Here is a 21418-nt window from a genome sequence, read left to right on the forward strand (position 1 = left end):
TTGAAATACCGACACTATGTCGACAGATGGAGCATTTTCTGGTAAACGCGAATATTGCCCTTCAAAATTCGACATTACACTTGCATCGTTATGTGGATCCAGGATTAGATGTGGAGCTCAAAATCTATATATAAGTATTTCCTTTTAATAATCCTTGATAATGTTGAAAAATTAACTAAGGTAGGTACATAATATACGGAGAATATATCAATATATTAATAATATGCCAAAATTACATGTGTTGGATAAAGTGCCAGCTAGTCGCTCATGCTTTACGACAAGTTTACCTGCGTAAACCGGTTTGTATCTGGAAGCCCGTGTGTATGGACGGGAAAACTGAAGCTCGCGCAAGCTGTAAAGCGCTGTAAAAGTCTATACCGCGCAGGCAAGTCGTTACCGTCTAGCTGGCGCATAAGAGTAGATAGAGCCTAAATGGTTTCTTTATTAAAATCAGTAATAGCTGTTTGATTACTAATTCTTACCCACTTTTCTCACGGTCTTCCATTTCAATACCATGGTTTGTTTGAATTCATCCATGGTGACCTAAATTCGGTACCACTTTTAAACTTATTTATTCAAAAATAATCGGTCATCAGTGTAGAGTCCCCGCGACCTTCATCCAACTCTGATTTGATCTCCGAGACCTTTAAGTTCTTTAAATAAATAATTACAAGATAAAAAGAACTTTTTATATACAACGTTTTTAAATTTTCTGTTGAATCATATAAACTTGACTTGACTAGCTTAAACGATCAAAAAAAATTGTACTTGACATGTCATATTGATTTCCATAGTAACGCACGTATATATTAATAATTTAGTTGCTAGGACCCCAGACCCCTAGCAACCAATAATAGTGTTTTACTTTTTACGGATTTCTTCCGAAATAACTTTTCATACAAAACAGAATTATCTGAAAATGAATGAGAATGAATAAATTCTTTTTAAAGATGGCTGAAAGTATTAAAAGAATGCATTGGTATCGTGTTCTGATATATTATAAAAGTTGCAAATGTCTAGCTAGTCAGGAAGTTAGTTAAAAATCGATTGCAAGATTTGTACTGGATAAACAACCAGCGGACAAACAAGAATACGAGCTAAGATAAACGTGGTAAAATATACAAGGGCACGGCACGAAAGAAAATGCGAAAGTGTACGATTCAGATGGCTGTCAAACTATGTATACGTCGGTTCCCGCTGAAATTTTGACAGAAGTCATTTGATTAATGAAACTTGTCAGCAGTAATTTTACTTCATGAATTGAAGCACCATATCATACAAATAACTATGTACGAGTATCTCAGTGGCAGAGGGTGGAGGTAGGCTGTTAAGATCAGCCATAAATAGTGCACACTAAACTTTGTCAGTCATATATATTTGTTTTCATTGAAATAAGACGTCAATTTACAGATGGTGTTGGTTAGTTTATAAATGCAATTAAACCCTGCGAAAACCAAGACATAATAGGTAATGGTCAAAAAATACTCATCCATCTATAAAATATCTAAAATTATGCAATTGAATCATACATAACTTTGGATATTTTATAGATAGAATAATATGTTTTATCTATTATAGTTTGGTTTAGGCAGGGCTTATGGATTTTTATGGAAAAATGAACCAATAATACGTGTAATATGTATTATTAATCCAACGAAAACAAATAATTATGAATGAAAAAGTATGCACAATTTTGTCGTATTGCCCGAAGTATACTAAAATTGTTATGGTTTGGTTTAGGCAGGTTTTAATTGAAATTTAAAAACTAACCAACAGCATCTGTAAATTGTAGTCTTAGTTCAATAAAAACATATACGCATGACTAACAAAGTTTAATGTGCACTATTTATTGCGGATCTTAACAGCCTACCTCCATCCTTCGCTACTGTCTGTATCTACATACTATTTAAAGAAGAAGAATAATTATATAGAAGGCATAATGTATTATAATATCATCATCATCAGCCGGGGTCAATCTACTGCTGGATGAAGGCCTCCCCAAGCTTATTCCAACTCTCTCGGTCTTATGTCGTTCGCTGCCACATATTTCCGTCAATCCAGCGGCTTTTAGGGTGACCCTGTGGCCGTTTCGTGCCTCTTGGGTACCATTGGATGACGGCATTTGCCCAGCGGCCGTCCTTTCGCAATGTACCCCGCCCATCTCCATTTCAGCTGTTTGGCAACGTTTATTTATTGTAATATAATCCACGGTATTCAATACGTGAGTCATGTAGGCATGTGGTGCATGGTTTGTGTACATAAATATAATATAGGTACTTACCGAAACTGACTTGCATAGGTATGACGACTATCTATGTCTCTTTGCTAATTCAATACTATTTTGAGTGATTCCTTTTGCAAAGAATGCGTACCAATGCGTTTAATATTTTTACAAGATATACGAAGCTACTACATATACGATTGTATCAGCTGTTGATAAGTTATTACTGTTATCAGTGACGTCCCTAGACAAAATGCCGCCCCTAGGCAGCGCCAAAATGACGCCCCATTTTTATACAGTATTTTTTATCATCATTTCATCATCATCATCAGCCGGGGTCAATCCACTGCTGGATGAAGGCCTCCCCAAGCTTTATTTAATGACTCCAATATCTAAAAAATGTGTTATATGGATACATTACTAACAATATATTATATAATATACCACTGAAAACAATAATCATGGACGAGAAGCGGTAGATGGGACGCTCTGCAAGAGGGAGGTGCATATTCAGTTTCGACAGGCAACGCAATTTCCGTGCGTACTGGTTAATAAATCAGACTGCAATTGTTCGTAAATCTGCACGTGTCGTTGCTGTTTACCAAGGACGTTGAAGGGCAACGGATGTAAACTAGACATCGCGAACACGACAAAATTAATACATTTTGTTTCCAACCAGTGATTTTTTTTAAATTAAAAGATATTTTAGTTATTACTAAATTTAGGTAGGTAAGTACCTATGTCTAAATATATCACATGATTCTCCTCGATTTGCCGCCCTTCGAGTATCTGCCGCCCCCAAGCGACGCTCAATCTGCCTACCCCCACGGGACGTCACTGACTGTTATTAGCCAATTCGACGATACTTCCGTTTATGAAATGGGTGCATGTACAGAGCGACCTTGACATGTCAGTTTATTGCACATTATACAGTGGCGTACAAAATCCGAAAACTAATAATAAATTAATTCACTACATATCGATTTTAATCAATCAAACAAAACCTTGATACTCGGAATTATATTCTACAATATGTTCTAGAGTTCGCCATCTCGAGTCTTGAAAATACTGGAATCCTGGGATTTAATGCTTTTTTTATGACATATTTTCATTAACCAAAGAAATATAACAAACAAACAGTGACAGTTTCTAAGTAAAAATACCATTAAAATCTACTAAAATTGTGATTTCAGTCCTATCCACTAGCGGAGGACGACTACCACCAGGATGATCTTCGCTAAAAATCACTAAAAATACACGGAATACCCTTTATTTTACTTAATTCCGCGAAATACTATTTGAGGAACACTACTGTAGAACATTATACTGCCCTTAATCTTAGTGATAGATTGAGGGGCCTTCCAAACATCGTGGTCTGGTGGCCCACTTCTGGATATGGGGGGCATGACAAGAAGTTATAACTATGGTGACGATGTTATCGTCGGTGTTTTGTAAAAAGGGGGAATTAACCAAAATTTTATTTTATAGGAGGAGGATTATTTACTTTTTTCATTTATTTATAAATGGCTTGTGGATGATTATAAATGTCTAACAAGTTTATAATAAAGCTTAGAAAGAATACTGACTTTATAATGGGTTTTATAATATAATATTTTAAAAGGCCAAATAATAATATTTCACATTCGCTTTTTATCCGTAACGCAGCGTCTTACGTGGGCGAAGTCAATGCGAATGCGACGCGACGTGGCGCGGCATGAAAATATCAAACAGTCAACGCCACCTGTAGTGGCCTACGTGCAGATAATACCCGGCGAGCGGTGCGAAGCGGTGCGGGGCTTCAGCGACGCGATCAAACGGTTTGATATTTTTGCGCGAAGTGAACGTCACCATGGTAACAATTATTTTATAATGAACATAGGAGGTAATTATTTACATACATCTAAATATTTCTAGGCGTTACCATGGTAATAAACAAATTGTACAAATGTGCGATGGTGACAGCTGGTGACTCAGCTACACACAGCTACACGTAGGACAACAGGACAACGATGTCGCTTCGCATCGTTTTGGATCGTATCGCTTCAAACGGCATCGCGACCGCGTTCGCATCGACTTCGCCGACGTAAGACGCCCAGTAATTTTACTTTGGAGATAAAAATTCGGCGTTTTTTACACAACAAAGCTATTGAGGAGGTACATATTGTTTTTTTCATTAAAATGCCATTTCGCCAAAATGGTTGATTCGCCCCTTTTTCAGCACACCGACATTATTCTCTCGTCAAAAATATATACTTGGTACGCCGCTGTACGTAATAGCGAATTACATGTTAACATTATTGATCCGTCAGTACCTATCATATTAATAATTATGGTTCTAAGCCCTTATTAGACTTTCATACATCATCATCATAACATTCACTCATTCTCTTCTATGTTGTATTTAAGGTCACCCACTAACACGACACCAAACTATGTCGGCTACTTCAATAGGTGTTATGAAAATTGTAGACTTAAAGATCCTACAGAAATTTGCGCAAGCATTTAAATAATTAATTAGAATTAGAAAATAATTATGCATTTGGCATTGGATCATTAATATTAAAATAAAAAATATTTTGAATAGAATAAGAAAATAATCTCTTTATAATCCTAGCCAATAATAAATAACACCTAACACAAACGGATCTATAATATGTTATATTTTCAGTTAATTATATTAACAATGATGCCCACGGTTGCCGCGTGGCTTAAGCGTTGGACTATAACGCCGTGGGTCCCAGGTTCGAATCCTGGGTCTGGAAAGTACACATATTGTTTTTCAATTTGTGTGTGTCAGGGTATGGACCTAATGGGTTGACCAAGTGGCTGACATCCATTTCTCGTAAAAAAACAAAATCTGTCAATACAAACCTCTACTCTGTGGAGGCCCATATGATCCTATTAGGATCGGACATGGTCGAAAGAATATTAACATTAATTCATACCCAATGATGTTTCAAGTTCTGAGTTTCGCCTGCTATGAAAATCTATTTGGATTCACATAATTTGGAATAACCCCAACATTCTCCCCACAAGGGGAGGCTGACAGGACTCTCTAGCCTGGGGGCCCAGCATGGCGGGTTGCCCCGATAAGTGAAATAAACACACATCACACATTTTCACCAATATTTTTTTTAAAAGTCGCCTGCGACGGTATTTCACTTTGAGAATATCAATATTTTATCGTAGGTGATTGTGCGATGCAATTTAATAATATATCAATATATTCATAATAAGTATATAAATATATCATAATTCAAACACATGTAGATATTCAAAAATACACTGAATACCTACCCTTAACATTACCTCGAACACCATTTTTGGAAAACGCTATTGTACAGCGTCTAGGTAAGGGGGTCCGCTTCAGGATGTGGGAGCCATAAACCTCAGACATATAATATGTACTATAGCAGGGGGGGGGGGCAAACTTTTTGGATGGAGGGCCAAATTCGAGAATTTAAAATGAGCGGCGGGCCGCAAGTAAAATACCATTTTTAGATATACACTATTTATAGCATACACATATAACATTACAAAAAAACTAATGAGAAGAATGAAACATTGTAGATTTTTTAACATTTTTTTTAAATTCAGGTGTTAATTTTCTAGTTGATATTCTCAAAATTGCTTATAAATGGGCATCGGAGATATTTGATCGTAAAGAATTTTTATTGAGGTTCATGATCGAAAATGTTTGTTCACATATATAGGTTGATCCAAAAATAACGAACATTTTTCTTGCATAATCTTTAAGTTGGTCGAATTTGTCTGAATTAAGGGCATTGTAAAATTTGGAGATTTCGTCACGACGATGCAATTCTCTTAAATCAGTGTCACACTGCAGATCAATAATCTAAAGTTGTAGCTCTGTCGGTACACTATCAATATCTATTGAAAATGGATCGCGTACTATTGCTAAACAAATTTTAATCTATTGTCAATATTTTTTTTAAAAATTATAAAAAAGTTATTCGTAATCAGTACAATTAATGATGGCGGGTCGCAGTTTGCCCCCCCTGTACTATAGGGTAGGTAATCAGAGAAAAAGTATACTAAATGGGAGTTGAACCCACATCCATCCCAATCCGAATGGTGAAGATCACTGATTAAGCTACCATTTTAATTGCTAAGCACTTAAAAAGTATATATACACACATTATTTTTATTAAACAAAGTATAACTACCTATATTATAAATATTTTTTTAACTAAAAAGATAAATTTACAATTTAAATGCTATAAGATGAGCGTTTTCTGGAAAAATTCAGTTTATTATTGCTAATTTTTATCATTTAAATCTAGTTTGACAAATTTTCTAGAAGTTGTAGAATGTAAAGAATAATTTTGAATATTAATTAATGTGTTTTTTATTTTATTTTAAAACATCAATTTTCCCTAAAAAATCATTGTTATTTTATGAGCTTCGGTGTTGTCACAATATCGAATTTTTAATGTGTGAATTTAAAATATATATTTAGATTAATTGAAACCCTTTTAGAGGCATAGCCAACTATTTATATATATATGCATTTATCATAATTTCATCGCAAGCACCATAGTCATAACAGGCACTTGATTAAGAACAATCATTCTTATTGGTGCTTATTTTACAGAATATTATACATTTTAGTGATGATTCATTCAGACCAATTAATATTGTTTGGAATGGAGAAACACCCTTTCGCTAAGAGTGTAACTACCTAGTTTGTAGAAAGAGAATATATCCTAAAATTCAGTTAAGGGTTAAGGTGAATACTCCGCCTGCCAGAGACATTTAGGGTTAAGTAAGTGAGAACATTAAAAATAAAAATGTTTTAATTTTAAAATCAAACATCAACTATCAATTAAAAAATGTAGCGCAATGGATTTTTGTGTTTTTAGCGCGTGTTCTTTATCCTTCTTCCCTCGACGTTTCGGCCTCGCTGCAGAGGCCATTCTCAAGAGATTTGAATTCGTTAAAGGATCCCATGTTATTATTACATAATATTTTATGGTCAAGTTTATTATTCAAATTTAGCTTATTAACGTTCCCTAATTTATTGAAAATAGTTTTGGCTAATTAATAGTTTTAATATTTTTATATTTTATTTAAAAAAATCGTATTTTGAAGCGCTAGCTTTATGTCTGTAGTATGACGTCATCATTTATGAATTATATTTTGACATAATAAAAAACGGTTACTCCATCAGTGGCATCAAACCTGTGGTATGTATACCCTTAAGGCCACGATATTTTTTTGTGAAAACATGTCCTTTATTTGATATATAATTACAGCGGGGTACCGCGCGAAAGTTAGCGTTTTGTGACAAATACGTTCAAAAAGATGACATTCAAATGTCGATTTCTATAAAAATTTACATATATGCCTTTTTTGGAATCCACCCGTCAATTTTGACAATACGTCATTTTTATGGGGTGATTGATGTAATAGAATATTTCTTTCAAAAACGCAATATTATCCCATGATTGGAATTTCTTACTATCGGTAATATCACACAAGTAATAAAATGCAAGCAGCACCCTGTTCCACCTAACATTGTTCTTAAAGTCAATAATAAGATGTCAGCTATCAATTGTCATTATTCATCGAATCCAAAGTTGTCCTGAATTGGAAAAAAATATTTCCCGCAAACAGTTAGTTGGCACCTGATGGCGCATACATGACGGGTACATTCATTTATTTATGACATATTAATTATCATATTAAATTTTCAATTAAAAAGTATTTGACCTTGAACTGAAATAATTTCGCATGCGGCGCTTTTTTATAGGTTCGTTTTGTTGTACAACGGTGAGATGAGTGAGATTTTTTTTTATTTTATAATTATTTATTCTTCACGTTATTTAAAACGTTTTCTATGCAAATATGAGGCGTTATGAGTTACATAATCGTAGTTATCATAAAGGGGATCGCGACGGATAAAACGTTGGATACCATTCTAGTCTAAGGGTACTAGCATTTTGTACATTTGGGAAACAATATTAGTATTTCATTAAATAATACAGTCACCTTTTTAAATCGTCAACAATTCACCTACTAATACAAAAAATAATTACAAGATAAAAAGAACTTTTTATATACTTACAACGTTTTTAAATTTTCTCTTGAATTATTATTCTCAATATGCTCAAACTTGTACTTGATATGAAGTAAATAAAAAAACAAAAAAATAAACAAAAATATAGTATACTGAAATGTCATTTTGACATTTCATTTTGATTTCCACAGTAACGCACACGTATTTATTAATAATTTAGTTGCTAGGACAATCCCCTTAGCAACCAATAATAGTATTTTACTTTTTACGGATTTTTCTGAAATAACTTTCCATACAAAACAGAATTAACTGAAAATGAATTCAATTCTGCTTAAAGATTGCTAAAAGTATTAAAATAATGCATTGGCATCGTGTTCTGATACATTCTAAAAGTTTAAAATGTCTAGCTAGTCGGGAAGTTAGTTAAAAATCGATTGCAAGATTTGTACCGGACAAAGAACCACCGGAAAAATAAGAATACGAGCTAAGAAAAACGTTGTAAAATACAATGAAATCTATTGTTAGCTAACTTTTTTGGTTTAAATCGTAATTTTTAAAATAAGATTTTTTACGACGATTTTTTATTTTAAATACGACCTAAGAAAAACGTTGTAAAATTGTACCCCGACTTACGGGAATTCGGCTAAAGCGATTTTCGCCGGACCTACATATCGCGTACAACCGCCGGACAAACAAGAATACGAGCTAATAAAAACGTTGTAATGAAAAAAATATTTAAAAATAAACAAGGTTTTACTACTTATACTTATTGTATTAATTTTTAAATTAATTTGTTTTTCATGCGACGAATGTGCTTGTTTATTAGCACAATCAATTTCAATAGAAGTCAATCCAAATTCATCATCATTCATTGACAAATGGATTCTATCATGGGCCCCACATCCTGATGCGAGCCCCGATGAGAAATATCTTTAAACTAGATATTTAAAATATTTATTATCCCAGAAACTAAGCAGCGACTTTTTTTTACTATTATTAAAATAATGTGAAAAGTGCATTAGCAACTTAACCACGAACTCAGTAAATAGATTTTTGATTGCTTTAATTAGGTATCTGGCGTAGAAATCATTTAAAAGTGGAGACAGGGCGAACATATTTTTTTTGTAATTTTGGTTTCCAAAGCTCCAATTTTTTATGAATGCCTTCACTTTGTCTTTTTATATCAGTGAATGCATTAGTGGTCCTTTCATTGATTTATCCACTCAGTTTTTTTTAATTTCAACCAAATAGACAAGTTTAACAACAAAATTATCATTCCTAAACAAATTTGTCTCAAATTTCAACATTATGATTATTGACCCTTTTATTTCATTTTTTCACGAGATAGCCAGCGTGCTCCGCAATAGTATAGAAGTGAGGTATTATAAAATTAGTTTCCATATTTTCAGACAAGTTTGCAAACAAACTTTTATAGGACTGTTTTTTGTGTAGTTTATAACCAGCGGCCGTTTTATAAACTATGCATTTGCAAACTGCAAACCTGTGGCAATATTAGTTGTGTTGAACTTTTCGCGCCTCCCTTTGCAACACTCCGCGCCCTCCAGTTTGGAAATCGCTGGTCTAGACCATAGTTTTTTAACCGGTGGTCCGCGAAGATTTTTGGGTGAGCCGAATAAAAATTCTGCAGTTCAAAAATAGTTAGTATCCAAGCTTATATTAAATTTCAAGTAATATAAATTTTCCAGAACTCGTGCACCTACAAGGCTTCACAATGAATTAACAAGTCATTTCCGGAATGAATGACACTATTGGGCGTGGTTTAGCTAGAAACCCAACATTTGAAGTGGGATTATATTATATTTCGACAATTGTTTCAAAAATAGTGTAAATATAAATATTTATTATTTTATTCCTATGTTGATGGTCCGCAAAACATTTTTTTTGATTTTTTGTGGTCCGCGGATGTAAAAAGGTTGAGAAACATTGGTCTAGACAATAGTATATATTTTTGTTTGCAAATTACAATGGATAACGTAATACTATGTACGAGGGTGGGTCAATAATTCCTTAGAAAAAAGCATTAAAACAGTTTTTATTTTTGTATTTTTTTTTTATTTCTCAACATAATCTCCTTGGAGCTCAATACACTTGGTTAGACGTTTCTCAATTTTTTTTAAACCGTCAGAAAAATAAGTTTTCGGAAGGTCCTCAAAATAAGCATATATATATATATAAGCACATATAATAGCAATAAACAGCTCTAAACTCAATTTTCTCCATTTTCCATTTTTCCATTTTCCACAAGCAAATTTTTTTTAAATGTACGAGAAACACACAACAACCCGACCAATCTGATTGAAACTTCGCAGCATACTGAATCGGTAGTGCCGCTGCATGAAAACAAACCGCTTACAGTACTAGTCGCGCCACCTGTCGGCTTTTCTAAGGACTTATTGACCCACCCTCGTATATAAGAATAACAAACAACACAATGATGTGCCCAATACCGTGAATCCTATCAAAAGATAATGTACTTGTAGATCTCAGGTTAGAATGGATTACTCAATATATTATGTGATACAGTTTGTTTCTGGGTTATATGAAATAATAGTTGCTATAAGTCTTAAATCACCATCATCAACAGGTAATGGAGGTATTTAATTAGTTATGTGATACTTAATTTTCGCATAATTTGTCTACAAGCTACTTCATACTTCCTCTGATTCGTTCGTTTCCTACGTGGAGTATCTTATGATTACTGCGCGCATTTCGGAAAATTTACCTGTGAAAATGTTCGCTTCGTAAACATAATAACTTAAAATTTATATAGTATTTTGCAGCTTTCTAGGACAACACAAACATAGGCCCACCAAACCAATTCGCTCCGCACCACACTCTTAATCAAGCGTATCACGAGGTCATACGTTTGGTTGTGGAGAATCTGCAGTTATTTACGCTTGATATTCTCTCAGCAGCAGTTACCCAAGACGGATGCCATCACGCACTCGAGTTACATTGACTTTAAAAAAAAGTCTCTTGGGAGAGAAAAAGAATAGAAACAAAATTAAAAATTGTACTCAGTAAAGGAGTAAGGAGAAAGGCATCGATGCAAGAGTCATTCAACTGATAGCTAACTATATTGGAATCAAACAGCAAATATGAAGATCGAAAACGAAATCAGTGGAGAGGTAAAAATTCGTCGCGGTGTAAGACAGGGGTGTATATTTGTCACATCTGTTATTTAATATGTACTCAGAAGCTATTTTCAAGGAAGCCTTACAAGATGAATCGGTGGGTATTTTGGTTAATGGGAAACATATCACCAAGATACGATATGCCGATGATACTGTGCTGATTGCTGATAGTTTAAAGAGTTTACACCGACTGGTAGAAAAGGTAAATAAGGCCAGTAAATCTTATTTTTTAAAAATGAATTGATATAAATTGATATAAATAAAGAGGATTTCAAGTTATACACATTTATATTTTTTATAAAAATCGATGCTTTTTAAAATAGTTATTAAAAATATTAAAACTATGAATTAGTCAAAAATCTAAACGGTGAAAATTTGAAAAGTTAATAAACTAAATTGTAATAATAAATATAACTATAAAATCGCTGCTAATGAAACAGAACTCACAGAGCTGCTACATCGGGTAGAAGAAGAGAGTCGCAAATACGGCCTCCTTATTAATAGAAATAAGACAAAGTTAATGGTTGTTGATCGGGCCAACCTTCTACCAACTCCATGTACACTCCAAAACCTCGAAACAGTCGACAAGTTTGTATATCTGGGATCGACCATCAGTGAAAAGGGCGGATGCGAAGCGGAAATAAGAAGGCGCACACATATTGCAAAAAATGCGATGACACGCCTTACCACTATATGGAAGGATCGGGGAATTTCGATTGCCACAAAAATGATGCTTGTGCAAACATAAGTGTTCTCGATATTTCTATACGGAGTCGAGTCGTGGACCCTGAAGGCAAGAGATCGGAAGGCAATTGATGCCTTTGAGATGTGGGGTTGGCGCCGAATGCTTCGAATTTCTTGGACGGACCACAGGACGGACCACTCAATCATCCAGAGACTGAAGATAAAGGAACGACTCTCGACGATATGTCTGAGAAGAATTCTGCAGTTTTTTGGACATATTGTCAGGCGCGGACCGGACAACCTGGAGAGACTGATAGTTTTGGGTAGCCTCCAGGGAAGGCGAAGCAGAGGAAAACCGTCTGCGCGATGGAGCGAGCACCATCCATTCTGCCCTGAGAGAAGCGGAAGGTCGAGAAGGATGGAAAGTCTTGGTCGCTCAAAGGATGGCGAAATTTAAATGTGGTCACGATCGTCAGCCATGAGTGCACAACCAAGAAGAAGAAGTACCATAAAAATAATGTAATAATAACGTAACCTATGTAACAAATATGTGACAAATTCACATTTTTTTTTACAATATTTGTAAGTTTATCTTTGACTTAAAAAAAAAATTTATGTTTTGAGATACATATTTATTGAAATGGTAAATTATCAAAAAAAGATCTCAAATTGCAAGCTTCGTATTTTTCCGCTAGGTTCTCTGTTGGCATATAGGATTCCCCTTGAGAGTTTTGTTCAACATCTTTTGTTCCAACGGGTTCTCAAAAATGAATATTGATTTAAAATGAATAGCTACGTTGTTGATATAATATATTAAACAAGAAATTAAATACTAGGATGGAAATTGTCTTTTATATGAATGTCGATTTACGATTACTACTGACGTAAAGCATTTAGCATTCGTCTCCATTCGCCTACAATAAATTTTTCACTTATAACGATTTATGTAAACACTTTGTTTTCCTTATGATTTTTCGACTGTCAGTAATTATTAGTCAAATGTAAATATATTGGAAAAAATGTGTTTTAATCGAGCATTATGGAATGTAGGACAACACACTATATACATACATTTAACTAAGTCCCTACCATCAAGGTTCTACATAATATTGTAATAAACTTCGTATAAATATAAATATATCATTACATTACCAGACCCGCTAGTATGCAAAAAAACAGTTAATATTATATTTTCTTATATGATTAAGTATTTAAATTATTAAAAGGTAGTGCTATATTATTGCGGATTCACTGGATCCATCAATGACAATATAATATGAGAGATTCCATTTTTCCGACTTACATTTAAAAATATTTTAATTAATAATTATTAATACCTACATATTGTCTAAAATATTAAAAACGAAAATAATATTTTTTTTAATTTAAAGATTAACTCACAACAATTTTGATTGTATCATAATATTATACTTATAGATATTTGTATCATTAAAATTTAGTTTAATATTTTTTTCTAGTTCATATGACATACGGACCCATGAATGATGGTGGGGAGTGGAGAATTAGGTACAACACGGGACTATACCGCTTATACCAAGATTCAAAACTATCCACCTTCATAAAACTCCAGAGGCTAAACTGGGCAAGCCATGTCCAGCGCACGCCTGAGTCACGGATACCGAAGAAGATCCTCGAAGGAAACTCAGGGGGGAAAGGCCAGTGGGAAAGTCACACACACGATGGGGTGATAACATTACAAAAGATGCCAACCAGCTGCTAAAAATCAGGGACTGGAAAAGACGTGCGGAGGACCGTTCCGGCTGGAGGACGGCGGTGGAGGAGGCCAGGGCTCGACTTGAGCTGTAGCGCCATCGAAGAAGAAGAAGTTCATATGAAAACTTTCATAGTTTTAATATATTTTATATTTAATTTAATAAACATTGATTTTTCTGAATATACATAATTTCGAAGTAATATAAGTAATAGAGAAAATCTTTTTTAAAAAAAATATGACACCCAGCAGGAATCGAACCTGACTCTCTCGGAATTTGCGCCTATGCCATCAGCTAAAATTTGTCGCCAATTTAATCCCGATAGACGCTGGGTGTCGTAAATTTTCAAAAAAAATCCATTAAGTTATAATAGTTACTCAGTGTTTTTCTCGTATGTTCAATAAAAAGAATATTACATTCTTAAATATTGAGAATTATTCGTTGAATAAAAATATAGTTAATCGATTTTTCTAATAGATAAAAATGTATGTAACCCTAAATCTTTTTTACTAATTTCGAATCGATTTTCGGTATTGTAACGGGCGATTCGATATAAATAAAAAAGATATCAAGTTGATTAAAAACTATCAATTAAGTACTCAAAATTTTTATATGAACTTAGAAAGAGTTAACGGAAATAAACTAAATAACAAAATACGAAGTGCTTATAGAAAACGGATTTTCAAGAAACGCACATTTTGTAAGGTTATTTAGTATCTTTTAATCCAAAATTATTTAATATGTTTTTACTGTTCTTATAATATATGTATTGATTATCTAAAGTAACTAGTAAATTATCAGAAAAATGTATTACATTTGACTATGGTTATAAAATTATTGACAATGATAGTAGTAATTTAATTCGCAGTGGAGGTGGGGTAGAACTAGGGATTGCAATACCGAATGAAAATGTCAATACCGGTTATTCGGTATTTCTTATTGAATACCGGTATTTCTCAAACATTAAAAAAACAGAAGTAGTTGCTTGTCAATAAATATAGCTATTCAAATCTTTTTAAAATATTATTTCATAGCAAAAACACACATACCCACATTTATTATGTTGACATTTAAAAATATGTATTGATCATAAATGTAGAACTAGTGATTTTTTTTAAATAATTTGCATATATTGATAATTTTAACTAAAACCCTCAAAAGTTCATCAATTGCAAATAAGTCCAGCTGCAGGAAAAGCTTCTTAAATTCAACGCTTGTACAGTCATCAATAATTATAGAATAATTGAACATTTTTGTCACGGGTGTTTTCTATTCCGAAATAATATTATGACAATTCATCGCGACAATTACTTATATATTATGTAAATAATATATTTGATGAAATTTGTTATATTATTTTTTCACCTCTATTGGATTCACTCAATATATTTGCATTTTAGCAGCACATAACTTATAATTCATTTTCAAAAACGTAAATGAGTGTGCTTTATTAATGCCGAAAATTCCGGTATTTTGGATTTTTATAACCGGTATTTCGAAATTGATAAATACTGAAATACTGAGTTTGAAATACCGGTATTGCAATCCTTAGGTGGAACGATTCCTTTAATGTCGTAGGTTGCGGATTTGAATCACGCGATCTGATTATAAATCCACACGTCGTTTTTTTCAATTTTTCAATAGGTCGAGATTGTGAAATTATGAAATGTGTTGATCGATTGGCCTACTTCGTGTGGAGACCTGCCATATTTCCTCCCAGAACTTTTGGATTTGGATGGTATTTGAGTGTAAAGGTCTTGAACTTTCTGGAGGGCGAGACTTGGTGTTCCTGTCAAATACAGGTCTGGGCAAACTTTTTGGATGCAGGGCCGCATTAGGAATATAAAATGAATGGCGGGTCGCAAGTAGACATACATTATTTTTTGTATCATGAAAAAGGAATTTCAACATAAAAACTAAATGATTCTTTAATAGCCAACAGTTTAATGAGAAGAATGAAACTGTTTTTAAATTTTCAACATCTTTTTATATCCAGGTGTTCATTTTGTAGTTGAGATTCTTAAAATTAGGTAGGGGAAGGGTGTACAAAATGGCATGGTATTTAGTTTATTGAGAAAAGGAATATCAAAACATGTAATTTATTATAAAAGTGGAGCATGACTGTAAAGCAACACTATTTTTTAATATATTGACATATTTTTAATAACAAAATATTACATAAGTGATAGTGTAGCTAAAAACCATTTTACCCTACCGGCTGTACAAAATGGCATACCACATAAATATTTAACAATAATAGAAAAAAAGTATAATTTCAAATAAAAATTGCATGTTTTATGAAGAACAAACTTCGCATAAAAATATTTTTGCTTTCTTATCTAAACCAGCACAATCAACATGAGCCCATTATCCACATTTCATGCATTTTAGCCAAATTTATCCAGGTTTAGATCTTGTGTAGGTACTTATATCTCAGTGCCCATCCACAATAAGTAAGATATTCTCATTCGGTAAGCCATTATCATATTTTTGAAAATTCTCCAGCCATTTGACGAATACTGGCCCGGTCATCTATACCCAGTACAATGACACACTATGCCGTTTTACCCTCCATAGTGTATGCCATTTTACCCCAATTAGTAGATTTTGGAAATTCATTTTTTAAAAAATGCCGTTTATACTTCGGTAAATGTAATAAATTTACATCGAACATGAACACTAATAACATCTTTTAATAATATAAAATATGTGTAATATTACCTTAGGGGGGAAAAGGCTAGTGGGAAAGCCACGCACACGATGGGGTGATAACATTACAAAAGATGCCAACCAGCTGCTAAAAATTATGAACTGGAAAATACGTGCGGAGGACCGTTCCGGCTGGAGGACGGCGGTGAAGGAGGTCAGGGCTCGACTTGAGCTGTAGCGCCATCGAAGAAGAAGTAATATTACCTTTTGACGACAAGCTGCAAAAATATTCGTATGGTTCAAAAATCTTTCCACTGCGTGACCTTGTACAGCTGTTTTGGGTGAACTAAATATAGCTGAATATTTAAAGGATGTGTCATGGATTGTTTCTGTTTAAATTGCATCATGTTCAACCGCACCATTTCGGCAGTAGATAAAAAGTTCGTTTTGCCCCACTATGTCATTTTGTACACCTTTCCCCTATTTGTAAAAGTTAATCGGTGATGCTTGATCGTAATTGATATTCATAATTTAAAATGTTTGTTCAGATATGTTGCTTGATCTAAAAACAACCAATTTTTTTCCAGCAGAATCTTTAAATTGTTTGAATTTGTCCGAATTAAGAAGTATTGTAAAATTTACAGATTTCATCTCGACGGTGCAATTCATGTATATTCAAATTTTATTTTAAAAGAAAAATAGCGTTAAAATGTAGAAAAAAAGTAAACTTCTTTAGAAATACGATTAGAGCTCGCAACCCCCACAGAAATACTTCGCGGACCACAGTTTGCCCAGGCCTGGTTTAATGTATAATATAATGTGATACGTTGATAACTGACGTTGCCTATATGACGTCATAACATGAAGGTAAAAATATGGTGCCACATTTTTTTTTCTTTTATTTTGCTAACTGTCAATTCATGGTGGAACTGTATTGTTGTTTTTATTTAATAAACCGCAATTTTTTGTTGTACTTATTCCACTTTTAATCAATAGATTAGGACTGGTTTCGTCCGCCTCAGAGGGCTATTTTCAACTGAATTTCAATGTCAGTTAAAAATGTCCCTCTGAAGCGGACGAAACCGGTCCTAATCTATTGATTAAAAGTGGAATAAGTACTACAAAAAAATGCGTTTTATTAAATAAAAACAACAATGTTGCCACAAGACCAGCATGTTTGTGAGAATATTAAATAAGTATATATTATTTAATGATTTTTTGGGTCTAAAGATTGTGTAATAACGGGGAGTGGGGTAGGTAGTCAAAAATACTTAAAATTGTGTGACGTCATTTATTTCCAACCCCTTAGTTGTTATAAGTTATAATGTATAAACAATAAGAAGGCATTAGTAATTTCATTATCCTTTACGTACGTAAATAAGCACCCACCTATGTATTCTAAACTTGTATACCTATACAATATAAAATTTGGCCCTAATATCTAGATGTGACTCTGTTAATTATGTTTATTGAGATTATTTAGAGTTAAATAAAAGGACTGTTTGATGATCTCAATGTCGCGTAAAGACAACATATTGTGGAGTATCAAAATTTGCATCGCGTGTTATGTATGAAAATGCATTATTCATGAGCAAGCTTTTTATTATGAGTAGGTATCGGACAACTGATGACTCCTTAGGGTCGAGACTAGGGAATCCAATCCCGAGCCAAAATTGTGATCCCGGGATTACAATTTGACGATCCCGGGATTGGCATTTTGTTCGATAGTTAATATTATTTTTTTATATATACAAATAACATTGATAAAATCGGTCAAAAGTAAGTCTAGTATAATTTATGCCAATGTTTTGCGGACCATCAACATTGGAATAAAATAATAGATATTTATGAAATTGATTTTTTATTCAAAACAATTAATTTTGCAACGCAGTTTGCTGATATTATAATATTATAATATTTATTATAAATAATATATATATATATATATATATATATATATATATATATAAGTACTAATATTAAAACAGACAGTAACAAAAAATATAATTTAAAAATTCTTATCTTGATCTTCCAGAATTTTAAAAAGCAATCTCTGGAATAATTTTTTTCGTTTTTTTTTTCTCGTAAAAAACAAAATCTGTTAATACAAACCTCTACTCTGTGGAGGCCCATATGGTCCTATTAGGATCGGACATAAATAAAACAGTTTTATTTATTTATGAAAAGATAATATACTTAATAAGATTATTTCTAATGTAATGTAATGGTCACCCATAAAAATATTAGTTCTTATATCATTAACGAATGGCTTGTGAACAATAATTATTATTGTTAAGACAATAAAATTGAAAAAAAAAAAACACATTCAAAAAGTTACGTTATGATGAGTGTTATGACGTTATGAGCGATTAATGTGGACTATATCGAATGACGCGGAAAGATATTTATTACTTGAAATTTAATATAGGCTTTTAAAAATCGTGGTTAATGGCGTTTCTGCTTTAAAAATCTAATTAATTAGTCAGCCAAATATTAAACTGTCGTAAAACGTATGAGATCTCAGATCATGGTGGAATCACTTTGTCAAAATTGCGAAGCATTGTTTTTTTCCAATCTTTCTCATTTTTAATAATTTAAGTGAAAAAATAAAATGAATTGGCAATAGGTACATGGATAATAAATCAAACTATTTACATTCAAACTCAGTTTATTTCTAATGTAAGTAGTTATAATATGTTATTAAAAGTATTTTGTTGTTATATCCCGGGATTGGAATCCCTAGTCGAGACAAACCAGCCGCAGAACTACGTCGATGCCGACCAGAAAAACACTACCACTGTTCACATACTAACTGTCATTGTCATACAATAATTATTCTCTCTTTACTAACATGAGGTCGTGCATTTGCTGGTCGGTATCGACCTCAGAGTAATGAATAATGATATTATATAGAGAGCTCCTATTTTTCGGCAAAATAAAGCCGTGTTTCTTGCGTATAACGCACAGTAGAACCTCGTTTTTATTATTATCAACTTAACTATGAAACATTATACCATCGTGCTGCTTCTCAGTACGGTTACCAAATTTAAACACAACATAGTTAACCATATTTTCTACTAAAATAATTAAAAATAATTACCACTAATGTTATTTAACACAAAAACAATAAATTTTTAGCAACACGTGCTCGCAGTTTTTAAATGAATGTAATCGGTCTAATCCATTATTACCGGCGACGTTTTAAAAAAATATTTAGTTCAGCCGTAGAAAGTCTATCTTACTCTAACGCATAGTGCGGAGATACAGGGGTACCAAATGCTTACTCACTCGCACTTAAGGTTCGTTTTTGTTCAGGCCTTGGTATCGACTGTATTTTATCCCGTGTGCCGCTGGCCTTGACCTAACTTTATGGTTGATTGATGCATTAATATATTTTTTGATAATCGTTACTAATTAGACGAAATATTTGCCAAATTTTCTTCCCTCACACGTTAGGTACAATTTAAACTTATAATATACATTATCATCATCATCAGCCTGAATCTATCCACTGCTGGATGAAGGCCTCTTCAAGCTGCTTCGCGTGCATTCCGTTGCCACGTACTTCCGCAGAACTTTATCATTTCATCGATCCAGCGGCCTCTAGGTCTACCTTGCGGACGTTTCGTACTTCTTGGATACCACTGGATGACTAGATTTGTCCAACGATTGTCTCTTCTTCGAGCTATGTGTCCACTTAAGGCTTTTAATAAACTCTATTACATCGCAAACCCTTGTATGTTTCCTTATCCATGCATTCCTCTTTTTGTCCTTTCGCGTTATGCCCAGCATGTACCTCTCTCCACGTTGTGCTACTCTAAGTTTCTGGATCTCTCTTTTACTTAGGGTCCATGTTTCACACGCATATGTGATCACGGGAAGCACACACTGGTTGAACACAGTGGCGCACCCAGGGGGGGGCCAAGGGGCCTTGCCCCCCCCCAAAAACATTGAAATTGAAAGCCTATAGATTAGACAAATAAAAACACGGCAAAAAAATGATTTGAAATTCTCCAGCACCCTCTAGAAAAATTTCTTAGATTTTAATTTCTAACACAAAAATTTCGAAACACTAATGTCGGGTTTTTTTAGAAACTCAATCTCTAATGGAAATGTCAAAAAATTCTCGGTGTCCACCCGAATTCCGGAGTGGTGTACACCGAGTGCAATAGACAAAAGTCCGATAAACGAGAAATTAGGCTGTGTTCTGTTGGGTAGGTTTGTGTACCTATAAGTTAATGCAATAATACTTTTTTTTCCATTTTCAATTAATATTTTGGAACTTCACTATTAAAAAACCCAAAATCGACGATAAAAATTCGGCGAAAAAAACGACTGCACCCACCACCATGGGCTGACAGGGCTACAGCCTGGGGGCCCGGGCTTAAGAGGGCCCGGCGTGGCGGCTCGTCTAATTGTGAGATAAACACACACCAGAAATTTGTTATATTATAAAAAAAAATCGCATGTGGTGCTATACTACTTGAAGTATGATGAAAATATGATATACGTAACTACATGATAATGACACCTGACACCCCCCAAACATGAAAATTATCAGAATGATTTTAACCATTGAAATTGAAAGCCAATAAACCTTTGGGCTTAGACAAATAAAAACACTGGCAAAAAAATGATTTGTAAATTCTCCAGCACCCTTTTTAGAACAATTTCTTAGATTTTAATTTCTAACAAAAAAATTTCGAAACACTAATGTCAGGTTATTTTAGAAACCCAATCCCTAATGGAACTGTCAAAAAATTCTCGGTGTCCACCCGAATTCCGGAGTGGTGTAGGTCATGGCTGGGGAGGGCTGATAGGGCTCTAGCCTGGGGGCCCGGGCTGTGGGAGGGCCGGCGTGTCGGGTTGACCAGATAAGTGAGATAAACACACATCATAAATTAGCTTTAATAGTAAAAAAGTCGCCTGCGGCGCT

The sequence above is a fragment of the Rhyacophila brunnea genome, unplaced genomic scaffold (genome assembly GCF_057557595.1).
Source record: "Rhyacophila brunnea isolate RB1 unplaced genomic scaffold, BYU_Rbru_1.0 scaffold_1, whole genome shotgun sequence".
NCBI classification, from domain to species: Eukaryota; Metazoa; Arthropoda; class Insecta; order Trichoptera; family Rhyacophilidae; genus Rhyacophila; species Rhyacophila brunnea.